Genomic DNA, 19,872 nt, shown 5'->3' with positions numbered 1-19,872 from the left:
AGTACGGATCAGACAAATAGTGGGGTTTGGTATTGTGAGAGTGCGGGGGGTTTTATGTTGATGGCTGTGGTGATAAAGTTGATGGCCCCAAGGATGGAGGAGATACCGGCTAAGTGGAGTGAGAAAATAGCCAGGTCTACTGAAGCTCCGGCGTGGGCAAGGTTACCTGCTAGGGGAGGGTAGACAGTTCAGCCTGTGCCGGCGCCAGCTTCTACAGTGGATGAGGCTAGTAGGAGGAGGAATGATGGGGGGAGGAGTCAAAAGCTTATGTTGTTTATTCGCGGGAATGCTATGTCGGGGGCACCGATTATGAGGGGGACTAATCAGTTGCCGAATCCTCCGATCATGATGGGTATGACTATAAAGAAGCTTATTACAAAGGCGTGAGCGGTAACGATTACATTGTAAATTTGGTCGTCGCCTAGGAGAGTTCCTGGTTGTCCTAGTTCTGCGCGGATTAATAGGCTGAGTGCGGTGCCGACTATTCCTGCTCATGCCCCGAAGATGAGGTACAGGGTGCCAATATCCTTATGGTTAGTGGAAAATAGTCATCGGTTGATGAAGGTGACGGGTAAGATGGCTGAGTGTTGAAGCGTTAGGCTGTAGTCCTTTTTACAGAGGTTTAATTCCTCTTCTTATCGGCTCTGTAGTGAAATTCATGTTGAGTTGCAAGCTCATCGATGCGCACTAGGGTGCGTCAGGGTCTTTGTAGGCAGAAGCCAATTGGTTTAGGCATTTAGCTGTTAACTAGAGTTTTGTGGGATCGAAGCCCATCTGTCTAGGGAGGCTTTAGCTTAATTAAAGCGTCTGACTTGCATTCAGAAGATACAGGTTAATATTCTGTAAGTCTTAATGTGCAGAAACTAAGAGGGTTTAACTCTTATTTAAGGCTTTGAAGGCCTTCGGTTTGGGGTGTTATCCTAAGTTTCTAGACAATGGCATGTATTATTGGGGACAGGGGAAGTAAGAGGATTGATAGTGAGGCAAGGACCGCAGTAGGTGTGCTTGGGGCTTTGCTAGTGTATCATTGTTTTATGTGGTTAGAGGAGTTGGGGGGAAGGGTAATTGTTGAGTGGTATGCGAGGCGTAGGTAGAAGAAGAGGCTGAGCAGTGATAGCATGGCAATTGCCATGGCTGCTGGTGTTATTTCCTGTTTAGTTAGTTCTTGGATGATAAGTCACTTTGGTATAAAGCCTGTTAATGGGGGGAGGCCTGCTAGGGATAAAAGTACTAGTATTAGGGTGGCGTTTAGCACTGGGGTTTTTGTTCATGAGGTTGTGATCATGGATAGGTTAAGGGCTTTGATTTTGTTAAGGGCTAGGAATACGGCTGATGTTATGATTGTGTATAGGTAGAAGGTAAGTAAGGCCAATTTGGGGCTGTAAACCAGGATGATGGCGATTCAGCCTAAGTGGGAGATGGACGAGAAGGCTAGGATTTTGCGTGTTTGTGTTTGGTTCAGTCCTATTCAGCCTCCTAGTGCTGTTGAGGCTAGGGCCATGGCGGTGAGTAGAGCTGGGTCGAGGGATTTGGATGTTAGTAGGAGCAGGGTTAGTGGGGGGAATTTTATGAGGGTCGAGAGTAGCAGGGCTGTTATTAGTGGCGATCCTTGTAGTACTTCTGGGAATCAGAAGTGAAATGGCACTAGGCCCAGTTTAATAGCGATTGCTGCTGTCAGTAGTAGACAGGAGGTTGGGTGGTTTATTTGTGTGATGTCTCATTGGCCGGTGACTCAGGCATTGGTTATGCTAGAGAATAGGACCAGGGCGGAAGCAGCTGCTTGGGTTAGGAAGTATTTCGTTGCGGCTTCTACTGCTCGTGGGTGGTGGGATTTGGCAATTAGGGGAATGATGGCTAGTGCGTTGATCTCCAGTCCTGTCCAGGCCAGAACTCAGTGGTTGCTGGAAATTGTGATTGTGGTGCCCAAGATGAGGCTGAAGGTTATGATTGGGGTCGCGTAAGGGTTCATTAGTAGAGGAGGGGGTTAAACCATCATTTTCGGGGTATGGGCCCGATAGCTTGATTAGCTGACTCTACTAGAAAATAATATAAGGGAAGTATGGAGAATTTTGATTTCTCTTGTGTGGGTTCAATTCCTACTTTTCTAAGGTCAACAGGAAATGAGAGGGCTGTTATACCTCTATGTTCACTTTATCATAGTGACCCTTTGTAGTTCAGGCACATTTCCTTATGTAAGGAGGTAGGCCTGCATAGCAGATAGGTATGCTGATGTGTCAGAGGCACAGAGCTAGTGTGAGGGGTAGGAAGTTTTTTCATAGTAGGTGCATTAGTTGGTCATATCGGAATCGTGGGTATGAAGCTCGGACCCATAAGAAACCAGAAGATAGTAGGAGGACTTTTGTGGCTAGGATGACGGGGAATAGTTCTGTGGGTGGCCCTAGGGCGCTTGGGTTTAGGAATATGATGGCTGTAAGTGTATTTATTAGCATAACGTTCGCATATTCAGCTAGGAAGAATAAGGCGAAGGGTCCTGCGGCGTATTCAACGTTAAACCCTGAGACTAGCTCAGATTCGCCCTCTGTGAGGTCAAAAGGAGCTCGGTTTGTCTCTGCTAGGGTGGATACGTATCATATTATTGCTAGGGGTCATGAGGAGAAAATGAAGTATAGAGGCTCCTGTGCGACGGCAAAGGAGCTGAGTGTGTAGCTTCCGCTTAGTATGATTATTGATAGCAGGATTATGGCCAGTGTCACTTCGTATGAAATGGTCTGTGCTACTGCCCGTAGGGCTCCGATTAGTGCGTATTTTGAGTTCGAGGCTCAGCCTGATCATAGGACTGAGTAGACGGCTAGGCTTGACATGGCTATTAGGAAGAGAACTCCGAGGTTTAGATCTGCTAGGGGAAATGGGAGTGGTAGTGGTGCTCAAGTGGTGAGGGCTAGGACAAGGGCTAGTATTGGTATCAGAATGAATAGAAGTGGGGAAGAGGTAGAGGGTCGGATGGGCTCTTTGGTAAATAGTTTCAGTCCGTCCGCAAATGGTTGAAGTAGGCCAAAAGGCCCGACAACGTTAGGGCCTTTGCGGGATTGTATGTAGCTTAGGATTTTCCGTTCTGCTAGGGTTAGGAAGGCTACGGCAATCAGGATTGGGATGATGTATAGGAGGGATATAATGAGGCAGCTTAGTGTTGTTATTTGAATCATGGGTGAAGCTAGGGAGAGGATTTGAACCTCTGGGGAAAGGGCTTAAGCCTTCTGCACTTGCCGGGCTCTGCCACTCTAGCTGGTCCTTTTCTAGGATTGAAAGTGGTGGGGGAAGGCCCTCTTCACGGTTTAGTTGGTTTCACTGCTTAGAGGGGGGGGGCGTGCTTGTGGTATTGGCCCCACTTTCCCGGTCCTTTCGTACTGGGGAGAGTGTGTCATAGATAGAAACCGACCTGGATTGCTCCGGTCTGAACTCAGATCACGTAGGACTGTTGATGGTTTAGTCGGCCTGGGATTGCGTCTGTTTTAACTCCGAGCATTGGGACTGCTCAGGAGTGGAGTACGTCTCCTGCAGTAATGATCACGCGGATGGGGGATTCTATTGGGATAACTACGCGGTGGTCAACTTCTAGCAGTCGGAAGTGGCCGTTGGGTAAGTCTGGGGTGGGCACTATGTAGGAGTCGAATGATAGGTCTTTGAAGTCTGTGTATTCGTAGCTTCAGTATCATTGGTGGCCGATGGCTTTTAGGGTGAGGTCTGGTTCGTCGATTTCGTCCATTATGTAGAGGATTTGTAGGGATGGGAGGGCGAGGAGTACCAGGACGATAGCAGGTAGGATTGTCCAGATCAGCTCTACTTCTTGGGCGTCTACAGCATTGGACGAGAGTTTTTCTGTTAGTATGTGGGCTAAAAGGTAGAGAACTAGGCTGCAGATAGCTAGGGCAACGATTAGGGCGTGGTCGTGGAATTCAACGAGTTCTTCTATGATGGGTGATGAGGCGTCTTGGAATCCTAGTTGGGAGTGGTTGGCCACATGAGATGTACAGGATTTTTACCTGTGATTTAGTCTTGACAAGGCTATGTAATTGGTTTACTAACGTCTCATAAGAAAGAAGCATGAGCGGTGAATGCAGTTGGCTTGAAACCAGCATGTGAGGGTTCGATTCCTTCCTTTCTTGTACTTGGACGAAGGCCGGTTCCTCGAAAGTATGGTATGGGGGAGGGCAGCCGTGGATTCATTCAACGTTTGTGGTAGTTAGTTCTGGTTGTAGGACTTTTCGTTTGGCCGAAAAGGCTTCTCAGATGATGAATATTAGTATGATTACGGCTACTATTGAGATTAGGGAGCCGATGGAGGAAATGGTGTTTCATAGTGTGTAGGCGTCGGGATAGTCCGAGTATCGTCGGGGTATTCCTGCTAGGCCTAGGAAGTGCTGGGGGAAGAACGTTAGGTTTACTCCTGTAAATATTACCCCGAAGTGGGCTTTTGCTCATGTTTGGTGTAGGGTAAACCCAGTGAGTAGTGGGAATCAGTGAGTAAATCCTGCTAGAATGGCAAAGACGGCGCCTATGGATAGGACGTAGTGGAAGTGGGCAACTACGTAGTACGTGTCGTGCAGGGCGATGTCTAGGGAAGAGTTTGCAAGAACGATTCCTGTTAATCCTCCGATGGTAAATAGGAAGATAAATCCTAGAGCTCATAGTATTGGGGGGGTCTCATTTGATTGTTCCTCCGTGCAGGGTGGCTAGTCAGCTAAATACTTTGATTCCGGTAGGGATGGCAATGATTATAGTGGCTGATGTAAAGTAGGCTCGGGTATCAACGTCTATTCCTACTGTAAACATGTGGTGAGCTCAGACGATGAATCCTAGGAAGCCGATGGATAGTATGGCTCAGACTATTCCCATGTAGCCGAAGGGCTCCTTTTTGCCTGAGTAGTACGTGACTACGTGTGAGATGATTCCGAACCCCGGTAGGATCAGAATATAGACTTCTGGGTGTCCGAAGAATCAGAATAGGTGTTGGTACAGGATTGGGTCTCCTCCTCCAGCGGGGTCGAAGAATGTGGTGTTTAGGTTTCGATCAGTTAGTAATATTGTAATACCGGCGGCGAGTACGGGGAGTGATAGAAGGAGTAGGATGGCGGTAATTAGTACGGATCAGACAAATAGTGGGGTTTGGTATTGTGAGAGTGCGGGGGGTTTTATGTTGATGGCTGTGGTGATAAAGTTGATGGCCCCAAGGATGGAGGAGATACCGGCTAAGTGGAGTGAGAAGATAGCCAGGTCTACTGAAGCTCCGGCGTGGGCAAGGTCACCTGCTAGGGGAGGGTAGACAGTTCAGCCTGTGCCGGCGCCAGCTTCTACAGTGGATGAGGCTAGTAGGAGGAGGAATGATGGGGGGAGGAGTCAAAAGCTTATGTTGTTTATTCGCGGGAATGCTATGTCGGGGGCACCGATTATGAGGGGGACTAATCAGTTGCCGAATCCTCCGATCATGATGGGTATGACTATAAAGAAGCTTATTACAAAGGCGTGAGCGGTAACGATTACATTGTAAATTTGGTCGTCGCCTAGGAGAGTTCCTGGTTGTCCTAGTTCTGCGCGGATTAATAGGCTGAGTGCGGTGCCGACTATTCCTGCTCATGCCCCGAAGATGAGGTACAGGGTGCCAATATCCTTATGGTTAGTGGAAAATAGTCATCGGTTGATGAAGGTGACGGGTAAGATGGCTGAGTGTTGAAGCGTTAGGCTGTAGTCCTTTTTACAGAGGTTTAATTCCTCTTCTTATCAGCTCTGTAGTGAAATTCATGTTGAGTTGCAAGCTCATCGATGCGCACTAGGGTGCGTCAGGGTCTTTGTAGGCAGAAGCCAATTGGTTTAGGCATTTAGCTGTTAACTAGAGTTTTGTGGGATCGAAGCCCATCTGTCTAGGGAGGCTTTAGCTTAATTAAAGCGTCTGACTTGCATTCAGAAGATACAGGTTAATATTCTGTAAGTCTTAATGTGCAGAAACTAAGAGGGTTTAACTCTTATTTAAGGCTTTGAAGGCCTTCGGTTTGGGGTGTTATCCTAAGTTTCTAGACAATGGCATGTATTATTGGGGACAGGGGAAGTAAGAGGATTGATAGTGAGGCAAGGACCGCAGTAGGTGTGCTTGGGGCTTTGCTAGTGTATCATTGTTTTATGTGGTTAGAGGAGTTGGGGGGAAGGGTAATTGTTGAGTGGTATGCGAGGCGTAGGTAGAAGAAGAGGCTGAGCAGTGATAGCATGGCAATTGCCATGGCTGCTGGTGTTATTTCCTGTTTAGTTAGTTCTTGGATGATAAGTCACTTTGGTATAAAGCCTGTTAATGGGGGGAGGCCTGCTAGGGATAAAAGTACTAGTATTAGGGTGGCGTTTAGCACTGGGGTTTTTGTTCATGAGGTTGTGATCATGGATAGGTTAAGGGCTTTGATTTTGTTAAGGGCTAGGAATACGGCTGATGTTATGATTGTGTATAGGTAGAAGGTAAGTAAGGCCAATTTGGGGCTGTAAACTAGGATGATGGCGATTCAGCCTAAGTGGGAGATGGACGAGAAGGCTAGGATTTTGCGTGTTTGTGTTTGGTTCAGTCCTATTCAGCCTCCTAGTGCTGTTGAGGCTAGGGCCATGGCGGTGAGTAGAGCTGGGTCAAGGGATTTGGATGTTAGTAGGAGCAGGGTTAGTGGGGGGAATTTTATGAGGGTCGAGAGTAGCAGGGCTGTTATTAGTGGCGATCCTTGTAGTACTTCTGGGAATCAGAAGTGAAATGGCACTAGGCCCAGTTTAATAGCGATTGCTGCTGTCAGTAGTAGACAGGAGGTTGGGTGGTTTATTTGTGTGATGTCTCATTGGCCGGTGACTCAGGCATTGGTTATGCTAGAGAATAGGACCAGGGCGGAAGCAGCTGCTTGGGTTAGGAAGTATTTCGTTGCGGCTTCTACTGCTCGTGGGTGGTGGGATTTGGCAATTAGGGGAATGATGGCTAGTGCGTTGATCTCCAGTCCTGTCCAGGCCAGAACTCAGTGGTTGCTGGAAATTGTGATTGTGGTGCCCAAGATGAGGCTGAAGGTTATGATTGGGGTCGCGTAAGGGTTCATTAGTAGAGGAGGGGGTTAAACCATCATTTTCGGGGTATGGGCCCGATAGCTTGATTAGCTGACTCTACTAGAAAATAATATAAGGGAAGTATGGAGAATTTTGATTTCTCTTGTGTGGGTTCAATTCCTACTTTTCTAAGGTCAACAGGAAATGAGAGGGCTGTTATACCTCTATGTTCACTTTATCATAGTGACCCTTTGTAGTTCAGGCACATTTCCTTATGTAAGGAGGTAGGCCTGCATAGCAGATAGGTATGCTGATGTGTCAGAGGCACAGAGCTAGTGTGAGGGGTAGGAAGTTTTTTCATAGTAGGTGCATTAGTTGGTCATATCGGAATCGTGGGTATGAAGCTCGGACCCATAAGAAACCAGAAGATAGTAGGAGGACTTTTGTGGCTAGGATGACGGGGAATAGTTCTGTGGGTGGCCCTAGGGCGCTTGGGTTTAGGAATATGATGGCTGTAAGTGTATTTATTAGCATAATGTTCGCATATTCAGCTAGGAAGAATAAGGCGAAGGGTCCTGCGGCGTATTCAACGTTAAACCCTGAGACTAGCTCAGATTCGCCCTCTGTGAGGTCAAAAGGAGCTCGGTTTGTCTCTGCTAGGGTGGATACGTATCATATTATTGCTAGGGGTCATGAGGAGAAAATGAAGTATAGAGGCTCCTGTGCGACGGCAAAGGAGCTGAGTGTGTAGCTTCCGCTTAGTATGATTATTGATAGCAGGATTATGGCCAGTGTCACTTCGTATGAAATGGTCTGTGCTACTGCCCGTAGGGCTCCGATTAGTGCGTATTTTGAGTTCGAGGCTCCGAGGCTCAGCCTGATCATAGGACTGAGTAGACGGCTAGGCTTGACATGGCTATTAGGAAGAGAACTCCGAGGTTTAGATCTGCTAGGGGAAATGGGAGTGGTAGTGGTGCTCAAGTGGTGAGGGCTAGGACAAGGGCTAGTATTGGTATCAGAATGAATAGAAGTGGGGAAGAGGTAGAGGGTCGGATGGGCTCTTTGGTAAATAGTTTCAGTCCGTCCGCAAATGGTTGAAGTAGGCCAAAAGGCCCGACAACGTTAGGGCCTTTGCGGGATTGTATGTAGCTTAGGATTTTCCGTTCTGCTAGGGTTAGGAAGGCTACGGCAATCAGGATTGGGATGATGTATAGGAGGGATATAACGAGGCAGCTTAGTGTTGTTATTTGAATCATGGGTGAAGCTAGGGAGAGGATTTGAACCTCTGGGGAAAGGGCTTAAGCCTTCTGCACTTGCCGGGCTCTGCCACTCTAGCTGGTCCTTTTCTAGGATTGAAAGTGGTGGGGGAAGGCCCTCTTCACGGTTTAGTTGGTTTCACTGCTTAGAGGGGGGGGGCGTGCTTGTGGTATTGGCCCCACTTTCCCGGTCCTTTCGTACTGGGGAGAGTGTGTCATAGATAGAAACCGACCTGGATTGCTCCGGTCTGAACTCAGATCACGTAGGACTGTTAATCGTTGAACAAACGAACCCTTAATAGCGGCTGCACCATTAGGATGTCCTGATCCAACATCGAGGTCGTAAACCCCCCTGTCGATATGGGCTCTTGAGGGGGATTGCGCTGTTATCCCTGGGGTAGCTTGGTCCATTAATCAATTATATTGGGTCTGGTCACTGTTAGCACTTTGAGGGGTAGCTCTAGGTAAAGAGGTATGGTCTTGTTTTTGGAGGATTTGTTCTCCTCCAAGGTCGCCCCAACCGAAAAATATCGACCAGGCTCTGCGATGGTAGTGGCCCCAGTGGGGTTGATTGAGGATTCGCGGTGGTCGTTGATTTTTAAGTTCCACAGGGTCTTCTCGTCTTATGTTCACATCCCCGCTTTTGCACGGGGAGATCAATTTCACTGATTATCTGTGAGAGACAGTTAAGACCTCGTTTAGCCATTCATACAAGTCTCGATTTATGGGACAATTGATTGCGCTACCTTTGCACGGTTAGGATACCGCGGCCGTTAAACCTAAGTCACCGGGCAGGCATCACCTTCAATACTTGTTTAATTTGCTGAAGGCTATGTTTTTGGTAAACAGTCGGGCCTTATTAATTTGCCGAGTTCCTTTCACAGATTTTAATCGCTCTTATAGGCGCTCCTGAGTCGGGTTAACAGGGTTAGTTAATACGTGGTCTTGTAGGGGTTTCTGTATCTGTCTAGGTCTGTTAATAATGTTTCTATGTAAGCTTGCGCCGTTAGAGGGGTGTGGCCCTGAGTTACTTGTTTTAGCATTAATTCTCCTATATTCATTCGTTGACCTGTTTGTGATAAGGGAATCATCTTATTTTGGTATTTTTAGGTGGTGGAGCTTTGACGCACTCTTTTTTGATGGCTGCTTTAGGGCCCACGGTAGGATCAGTAGTAAGAATTATCCGCTAGTCGAGGTTGTGTCCTTTTTTAATGGAGCTGTCCCTCCATTAAATAGCTCTTAATCATCTCATTAGGGTTCAGGATGTCCGGTAGGGAGGATTAAGGGGGAACTTAGATTCGTTTCACAGGTAACCAGCTATCACCCAGCTCGGTTGGCTTTTCACCTCTACTGACAAGTCATCCCACTCTTTTGCAACAGAGACGGGTTCGCTCTCTTTAACTGCTTGAAAGTAGCTCGCTTGGGTTTCGGGGGGGCAAACTTTAGTTCACTTTGCTTGGTTGTTCTCGCTAAACCATGATGCAAAAGGTACAAGGGTTGATCTTTGCTGTCTGTCGCTTTGATTGTTTCACTGCTATTTCATCTTTCCCTTACGGTACTGGGGTCTCTATCGCGTCTAAGTGTCTTTTCTATCGCCTATACTAAGACTGTAAAATGCTTTAGTTTAATTAGTTTAGTAAATTCTTTAGTTTTGGTGTACTATTTGTGTGGTTGAGCTAGAGGGGGGGCTTCAAGACGATCCGGTCTAGTAGATATCTTTCAGGTGTAAGCTGAGTGCTTTGGTGTTATAGCTACGTCTTGATATTCTAAGTACACCTTCCGGTACACTTACCTTGTTACGACTTACCTCATCTTCAGCGTATTTATGGTATTAGTTATGTGGGATGTGGCTTTTGAGGAGGGTGACGGGCGGTATGTACGTGCCCCAGGGCCGGCTTAAAGTAGGCTCTATTGTCCCACTTTACTGCTAAATCCGCCTTCCAGAAGTGGTTTCACGCTTCTTTCCGTGTGCCCTATGAATAGGGAATGTAGCCCATTTCTTCCACTCCATAGGCTATACCTTGACCTGTCTTATTAGCGGGGTGCTATTGTGTCCACTGTTGTGCTCTCATTCGAGGTGGGCTGGCGACGGCGGTATGTAGGCTGTGTTGGCAAGGGGTGGTTGGGTTAATCGGGGATTATCGATTGTAGAACAGGCTCCTCTAGGTGGGTTTGGGGCACCGCCAAGTCCTTAGAGTTTTAAGCGTTTGTGCTCGTAGTTCTCTGGCGGATACTTCGGTAAAGTAAGTATCAAGATTTAGGGCCAGGCATAGTGGGGTATCTAATCCCAGTTTGGGCCCTGGCTTTCGTGGGTTTAAATCAGTCGTTAGTTCCTAAGATCATCTTAATGGTGTGTTTAGGTGCATCTTGGGCTTATGACAGCTCAGTTGCATTTTGATCTTAGTTAGCTAGGATAGGCATTTTACCACTCTTTACGCCGTGTCAATAGGACGGTTGATTTGGGTTTCTTGTATGACCGCGGTGGCTGGCACAAGATTTACCAACCCTTGAAGTTAGGCTGTTGCTATAACTAAGTCAAGTTTGCACTCATTGCTTAATGTTAATTACTGCTGAATACCCGTGGGGGCGTGGCTTAGCGAGGCGTCTTGGGCTACTACTTGGGTGTGCCTGATACCCGCTCCTCAAGGCCTGTATGGGGGTAGGTGGTCGAGGGCGTTTACACTGGGGCGCGGATACTTGCATGTATATATTTAGCAAAAACCAACCGTAAGGTTAGGACTAAGTCTTTTGTCCGCAGGCATGTTTTATGCCATCTTGGCAACTTCAGTGCCATGCTTTGTGTTAAGCTATGTGGACGGGGGTGTGGTTAGCTGATAGTTGAGTGGTGAGTGAGAGTGAAGTATATGAAATTATTGCTTGTGTTTACTATTTTTAGTACTGGAGTTTCTCTAATAAGTTTAAGTTATTTTGTATGTGTTTGTGTGTATATGTACATCGTTCCGATGATGTCATGGAAGGGATGATTAATGGAGTTTTAGAGGTAGTTTGCTGGGATTGGGCGATGAAGGTTTATGCTACATGGTGGTTAGCGAAAGTTTACTGGTTTAGTTTGTGAAGCGCAGGGGTTGCGCTTAATGATTTGTTGTTTTGTGCTATGTCCAACGAGCATTCATCCAATAGCCCCATTTAACCCGGAGGGTGGAGGTAACATTAACTGAATGTGGTCAAAGTGCATCAGTGTCAGGATGATTCCCCATATACGCCAACCGTCTCATCGAGGGACCCTTGAAATATAGGATAGGCCGTGAGGCAGGTGTGTCCAGGCTTAGATTGTGGGACCCCCGAGATCACTGGGAATAGCCACCTGTGAGGTAACCCCGGAAAAAATAAGAGGAACCAGAGGCGCCAAAAAGCTGGAACATGCCGCGATTACGCATTGAGAAGGTGAAAGTACTCACAGATGCCACTTTGAAGGGCAAGGAGGGGTGAGTGAACCCAATGGATGGCCCTGACCGAGGAACCAGAGGCGCAAAAATGTGAGGAGGGCGAGGGGTTTAGGGGGAACGTATGGGCCTGAAGCTAGTCATACCGGACATTATGTGCAACGGGTTGCTGATTTCACGTGAGGAGTACGATTAATAAATCCGTCTGATACGAACTGCATGAGATATGTGGTGGAGAGTTGTTGTTGGAGCATGTCCTGTGAGCATTCATTAAAATGGGGTCTTGTTATGCGCTTGAGTGGAGTTGTATTGGGTGTTGTGGGGTATGGTCCTAGAACATTCATGCCGGGTGGTTTGGTAGGAGTGTGTTTAAGGGTTTAATGGCCGTGTACATGTATGGGTTTAGCACCTGCTTATAAGATAGTCCGTATATAATGTATATTACTGGTACTATAGTATGTATGTATATGGGGTATATAAATTTATGCACGAATATGCATAACCAAATACCCCCGCCTCGGGGGGGGGGGGGGGGGGGTTAAGCATAATGGCATAGATGGGGTAGAATTATTGGGGGCTTGCGGTTAGTTCCTGTAGTTGAGAACAATGGCGGCTTTTCGAGCCGCAGGCCTCGGGTAGTGTCCGGGCAGGAATAATGACTTATTTTATGTTTTTTTTAGGGATTTGCTTTGCGGTGGGTGTTTTGGGTGTGGCGTCGAATCCTTCGCCGTATTATGGGGTTGTTGGTTTGGTGTTAGCGTCTGTGGCGGGGTGCGGGTGGTTGCTGGGCCTTGGGGTTTCGTTCGTGGCTTTAGTGCTGTTTATGGTGTATTTGGGGGGTATGCTGGTGGTGTTTGTTTATTCAGTAGCTTTAGCAGCGGAGCCTTTCCCTGGGGCTTGGGGGGATTGACGGGTGATTGGATGTGCAGTAGCGTTTGTGGCAATTGTTTTTGGGGGGTTGGTGTTTGGGGGGTTTATGGGGGCTTGGAAGTTCGGGGTTTCTACTGTGAATAATGTTGGGGTGTTTGTTGTTCGGTCGGATTTTAGTGGAGTTTCCATGTTTTATTCACATGGGGCAGGGATGTTTTTAGTGGCGGGTTGGGGGCTGTTGTTGACTTTGTTTGTTGTATTGGAGCTTGTGCGGGGGTTGTCGCGGGGTGCTATTCGGGCGGTTTAAGGGTTAGGGTCAGAGAATAGTTTATTGAAAATGCCAGCTTTGGGAGCTGGAGATAAAGGTTTGAGTCCTTTTTTTTCTGAGTTTGGGGTACTCTAAGAAGTGGTAAGTCTTCAATCTTTGGTTTACAAGACCAATGTTTTTATAAACTATTAGAGTATTTAGCAGTTGAGTATTTTGTTTTCTAGGGCGCTTGCGGCGGGGAGGAGAAATAGGAGGATAGTGAAGTAGGCGATTGAAGCGAGTTGGCCGATGATGATGAATGGGTGTTCGACGGGTTGGCTTCCTACTCATGTTAGGACGAGGAGGTCGGCGACTAGTACTCAGAATAGGAGCTGGGAGAGTGGTCGGAATGTTATTGCTCGTTGTTTTGATTTGTGCAGGAATGGGATTAGGAATAGGATCAGTACGGAGGCGGCCAGTGCTAATACGCCTCCTAGTTTATTTGGGATTGAACGTAGGATGGCGTAGGCGAATAGGAAGTATCATTCTGGCTTGATGTGTGGTGGGGTTACTAGCGGGTTTGCTGGGGTGAAGTTTTCTGGGTCTCCCAGGAGGTTAACCGCTCATGCTTCTTTCTTATGAGACGTTAGTAAACCAATTACATAGCCTTGTCAAGACTAAATCACAGGTAAAAATCCTGTACATCTCATGTGGCCAACCACTCCCAACTAGGATTCCAAGACGCCTCATCACCCATCATAGAAGAACTCGTTGAATTCCACGACCACGCCCTAATCGTTGCCCTAGCTATCTGCAGCCTAGTTCTCTACCTTTTAGCCCACATACTAACAGAAAAACTCTCGTCCAATGCTGTAGACGCCCAAGAAGTAGAGCTGATCTGGACAATCCTACCTGCTATCGTCCTGGTACTCCTCGCCCTCCCATCCCTACAAATCCTCTACATAATGGACGAAATCGACGAACCAGACCTCACCCTAAAAGCCATCGGCCACCAATGATACTGAAGCTACGAATACACAGACTTCAAAGACCTATCATTCGACTCCTACATAGTGCCCACCCCAGACTTACCCAACGGCCACTTCCGACTGCTAGAAGTTGACCACCGCGTAGTTATCCCAATAGAATCCCCCATCCGCGTGATCATTACTGCAGGAGACGTACTCCACTCCTGAGCAGTCCCAATGCTCGGAGTTAAAACAGACGCAATCCCAGGCCGACTAAACCAAACTTCATTCATTACCACCCGGCCTGGGATTTTTTACGGACAATGCTCAGAAATTTGCGGGGCTAATCACAGCTACATACCCATTGTAGTAGAATCAACCCCACTCCCACATTTCGAGGCCTGATCGTCCCTTCTATCATCATCCTAATCATTAAGAAGCTATGCAACAGCACTAGCCTTTTAAGCTAGCCAAAGAGGGACTTCCCCCTCCTTAATGATATGCCACAGCTTAACCCCGCACCATGATTTTCAATCATAATTATAACCTGATTAACCCTAGCACTCCTCATCCAACCAAAACTACTAGCCTTCACCACAACCAACCCCCCATCAAATAAGACCTCCCTCACTACCAAACCCACACCATGATCCTGACCATGAACCTAAGCTTCTTTGACCAATTTTCCAGCCCCAATCTATTCGGCATCCCCTTAATCCTACTATCCCTACTCTTCCCAGCCCTACTATTCCCGTCCCCAAACAACCGATGAATCAACAACCGCCTTTCTACTATCCAAACATGACTCCTTCACCTAATCACAAAACAACTAATAGTCCCACTCGACAAAAATGGCCACAAATGAGCCATAATATTTACATCCCTAATAATCATACTTCTTACAATCAACCTTCTAGGCCTCCTTCCATATACATTCACCCCAACCACCCAACTATCTATGAACATAGCCCTAGCCTTCCCACTATGGCTTGCCACACTACTAACAGGCCTACGAAACCAACCATCAGCCTCTTTAGCCCACCTATTACCCGAAGGTACCCCTACACCCCTAATCCCCGCACTAATCCTGATCGAAACAACCAGCCTACTAATCCGCCCCCTAGCCCTCGGAGTCCGCCTTACAGCCAACCTTACAGCAGGACACTTACTCATCCAACTCATCTCTACAGCCTCCATTGCATTAATACCCACCCTTCCTGCAGTATCCATCCTAACAATAATCATCCTACTACTCCTAACCATCCTAGAAGTAGCAGTAGCCATAATCCAGGCCTACGTCTTCGTGCTCCTTCTAAGCCTATACTTACAAGAAAACATCTAATGGCACACCAAGCACACTCATACCACATAGTTGACCCAAGCCCTTGACCAATCTTCGGGGCAGCCGCCGCCCTACTCACAACCTCAGGATTAATCATGTGATTCCACTACAACTCATCCATACTACTAACCCTAGGCCTCATCTCAATACTCCTAGTAATACTCCAATGATGACGAGACATTGTACGAGAAAGCACCTTCCAAGGCCATCACACTCCCACAGTCCAAAAAGGCCTACGATACGGCATAATCCTTTTCATCACATCCGAAGCATTCTTCTTCTTAGGGTTCTTCTGAGCGTTCTTCCACTCGAGCCTGGCCCCAACCCCAGAACTAGGAGGCCAATGACCCCCAACAGGAATTAAACCACTCAACCCGATAGAAGTCCCCCTACTAAACACAGCCATCCTACTAGCCTCAGGCGTTACCGTAACGTGAGCCCATCACAGCATCACAGAAGGAAACCAAAAACACGCCATCCACGCCCTAACCCTAACGATCCTCTTGGGATTCTACTTCACAGCCCTACAAGCAATAGAATACCACGAAGCCCCATTCTCAATCGCCGATAGCGTCTACGGATCTACCTTCTTCGTTGCCACTGGATTCCACGGACTCCACGTAATCATCGGATCCTCCTTCCTGACCGTCTGCCTCTTCCGACTGATCAAGTTCCACTTTACATCAGACCACCACTTCGGATTCAAGGCAGCAGCCTGATACTGACACTTCGTAGACGTCATCTGACTATTCCTCTACATAACCATCTACTGATGAGGATCTTGCTCTTCTAGTATATTAATTACAATTGACTTCCAATCTCTAGAATCTGGTATAAACCCAGAGGAGAGCAATGAACGCACTCATGTTCATATTCGCCCTATCATCAATCCTAAGCGCCGCCCTAACCGCATTAAACTTCTGACTCGCCCAAATAAACCCCGACTCAGAGAAACTCTCACCGTACGAATGTGGATTCGACCCACTTGGATCTGCTCGATTACCATTCTCAGTCCGATTCTTCCTCAGTAGCCATCCTGTTCGTCCTATTCGACCTAGAAATCGCCCTCCTACTCCCCCTGCCATGAGCCGTCCAACTCCAATCCCCCCTAATGACCCTCACCTGAACTGTAGTGATCCTCCTTCTCCTAACACTCGGACTGGCCTACGAGTGAATTCAAGGGGGCCTAGAATGAGCAGAATAACAGAAAGTTAGTCTAACCAAAAAGATAGCTGGTTTCGACCCAGCAGATTACAGCCAACCCTGTAACTTTCTTATGTCGCCCCTACATTTAAGCTTCTACTCAGCCTTCATTTTCAGCGGACTAGGGCTAGCCTTCCACCGAACCCACCTAGTATCCGCCCTACTATGCCTTGAAAGCATAATATTATCGATATTCGTAGGCCTATCAATATGATCCATCGAAAACCAAGTCTCCTCATTCACCATGGTACCAATTCTCATGCTAACCTTCTCAGCGTGTGAGGCGGGCACAGGCCTGGCCATCCTAGTAGCCTCCACCCGCACACATGGCTCCGACCATCTACACAACCTAAACCTCCTGCAATGCTAAAAATCATCCTACCCACAATCATACTTCTTCCAACAGCCCTGCTGTCTCCACCAAAATTTCTATGGACTAACACCACCTTATACAGCCTCCTAATCGCTGCCCTAAGCCTACAGTGATTAATCCCAACCTACTACCCCTACAAATTTTTATCCAACTGAACAGGAATTGACCAAATCTCATCCCCCCTCCTAGTACTATCCTGCTGACTACTCCCACTCATAATCATAGCAAGCCAAAACCACCTGCAACAAGAACCCCTACAACGCAAACGAATCTTTATCTCAACCTTAGTCGCAGTCCAGCCATTCATCCTACTAGCCTTTTCCACCACAGAACTAGCACTATTTTACATCTCATTTGAAGCAACCCTCATTCCCACCCTAATCTTAATCACCCGATGGGGGAACCAACCAGAACGCCTAAGCGCTGGCATCTACCTGCTATTCTACACGCCAGTAAGCTCTCTACCCCTGCTAATCACAATCATACACCTATACGTGAAAATTGGCACCCTGCACCTGCCAACCCTACAACTAACCCACCCAACCCTATTCACCTCATGGACAGGAATACTATCAGGTCTAGCACTGCTCATAGCATTCATAGTAAAAGCCCCACTATACGGCCTACACCTCTGACTGCCAAAAGCCCACGTAGAAGCACCCATCGCAGGCTCAATACTCCTCGCCGCCCTACTACTAAAGCTAGGAGGATACGGAATTATACGAGTCACTCTATTTATGGGCCCACTGTCCAACCTCCTGCACTACCCCTTCCTAACCCTGGCCCTATGAGGCGCCCTAATGACTAGCTCAATCTGCCTACGACAGACAGACCTAAAATCACTAATCGCTTATTCATCCGTTAGCCACATAGGCCTAGTTATCGCCGCAGGAATAATCCAAACCCACTGATCATTCTCAGGGGCAATGATCCTAATAATTTCCCATGGACTAACTTCCTCCATACTATTCTGCCTAGCCAACACAAACTATGAACGTACGCACAGCCGAATTCTACTACTCACACGAGGCCTACAACCTCTCCTACCACTCATAGCTACCTGATGATTGCTGGCCAATCTAACAAACATAGCCTTACCCCCAACAACAAACCTCATAGCAGAGCTAACCATTATAATCACCTTATTCAACTGATCTGCCTTCACGATCATCCTAACAGGAATCGCAACCCTACTAACCGCCTCCTACACCTTATTCATACTACTAATGACCCAACGAGGCTCAATCCCCTCCCACATCACATCTATGCAAAACTCAACCACGCGAGAACACCTGCTCATAACACTCCACATTATCCCAATATTCCTCCTAATCCTCAAACCCGAACTGATCTCCGGAATCCCCTCATGCAAGTATAGTTTAAACCAAACATTAGACTGTGATTCTAAGAATAGAAGTTCAAACCTTCTTACCTGCCGAGGGGAGGGTTTAACCAACAAGAGCTGCTAACTCTTACATCTGAGCCTAAAACCTCAGCCCCCTTACTTTTAAAGGATAACAGCAATCCACTGGTCTTAGGAACCACCCATCTTGGTGCAAATCCAAGTAAAAGTAGTGAACCCCACACTACTAATCAACTCCCTCACACTACTCACGCTGACAATCCTCCTAACCCCAATCATCCTGCCATTTCTATTTAAAACTTTAAAAACACCCCACAAGCCACTACCCGCGCTGTTAAAACCGCATTCCTAATTAGCCTAGCCCCTACAACCGCATTCATCTACTCGGGAGTAGAATCTGTCACCTGCCACTGGGAGTGAAAATTCATTATAAACTTTAAAATCCCCCTGAGCCTAAAAATAGACCAATACTCAATAACATTTCTTCCAATCGCCCTATTTGTAACATGATCAATCCTACAATTCGCCATATGATACATGGCCTCAGAGCCATACGTAACAAAATTTTTCACCTACCTACTGACATTCCTAGTCGCCATACTCCTCCTAACAACCGCAAACAACATATTCCTCCTATTCGTAGGCTGGGAAGGAGTACGAATCATGTCCTTCCTTCTCATCGGCTGATGACAAGGCCGAGCAGATGCCAACACCGCCGCCCTACGAGCCGTAATCTACAACCGAATCGGAGACATCGGACTGATCCTGAGCATAGCATGACTAGCTTCAACATTCAACACCTGAGAGATCCAACAAGCCGTACACCCCCACCAAACCCCAATCCTCCCCCTCATAGGATTAATCCTCGCAGCCGCAGGAAAATCCGCCCAATTTGGACTCCACCCATGACTGCCCGCAGCAATAGAAGGCCCCACCCCAGTGTCAGCCCTACTGCACTCCAGTACCATAGTAGTAGCCGGAATCTTCCTGCTCATCCGCATGCACCCCCTGCTAGCCACCAACCAGACAGCCCTAACTGCCTGCCTATGCCTAGGTGCTCTATCAACCCTATTTGCTGCCACATGCGCCCTAACCCAAAATGACATCAAAAAAATCATTGCTTTCTCAACATCCAGCCAACTAGGACTAATAATAGTCACTATCGGACTAAACCTCCCACAACTAGCCTTCCTACACATCTCAACCCATGCCTTCTTTAAAGCCATACTATTCCTATGCTCAGGGTCTATCATCCACAACCTAAACGGAGAACAAGATATCCGAAAGATAGGAGGCCTACAGAAAATACTCCCAGTCACTACTTCCTGCCTAACCATCGGAAACCTGGCGCTGATAGGAACCCCATTCCTAGCCGGATTCTACTCAAAAGACCTCATCATCGAAAGCTTAAACACATCATACCTAAATACTTGAGCCCTACTCCTAACCCTTATAGCCACAGCATTCACCGCAACCTACAGCATCCGCATAACCATCCTAGTCCAAGCTGGACAAACCCGAATCCCCCCAATAGTATCAATAAACGAAAACAACCCACTAATCACCGCCCCCCTAACCCGACTCGCCCTAGGCAGCATTACAGCAGGAATAATCATTACCTCTTTCATCACACCAACCAAAACCCCCCCAATAACCATACCCCTTATCACCAAAACTGCTGCCATCCTCATAACAATCCTAGGAATCATCCTAGCCCTAGAACTATCGAACATAACACACACCCTCACTCACCCCAAACCAACCCCCCTCATAAACTTCTCCTCTGCATTAGGGTACTTCAACCCCCTAGTACACCGATTCTTCTCCAAAAA

General features: G+C 47.3%; 1 long non-coding RNA gene across 1 annotated transcript in view; it reads right to left on the bottom strand.

The window, feature by feature from the left end:
* Nucleotides 1–4,049: 4,049 nt before the first annotated feature.
* The window catches only part of LOC136790713 (uncharacterized), a 382,907-nt gene continuing 367,084 nt past the window's right edge, over nucleotides 4,050–19,872 (bottom strand). Inside the window, exon 2 of the long non-coding RNA XR_010831129.1 lies at nucleotides 4,050–5,585. This is a non-coding gene — a long non-coding RNA (uncharacterized lncRNA). The remainder of the gene's footprint in view (nucleotides 5,586–19,872) is intronic.

Source organism: Anser cygnoides, chromosome 4 (assembly GCF_040182565.1).
Source record: "Anser cygnoides isolate HZ-2024a breed goose chromosome 4, Taihu_goose_T2T_genome, whole genome shotgun sequence".
In the NCBI taxonomy this organism is placed as follows: domain Eukaryota; kingdom Metazoa; phylum Chordata; class Aves; order Anseriformes; family Anatidae; genus Anser; species Anser cygnoides.
Note: the sequence above shows the minus strand (reverse complement) of the source record. Positions and strands in the feature narration are given on the sequence as shown.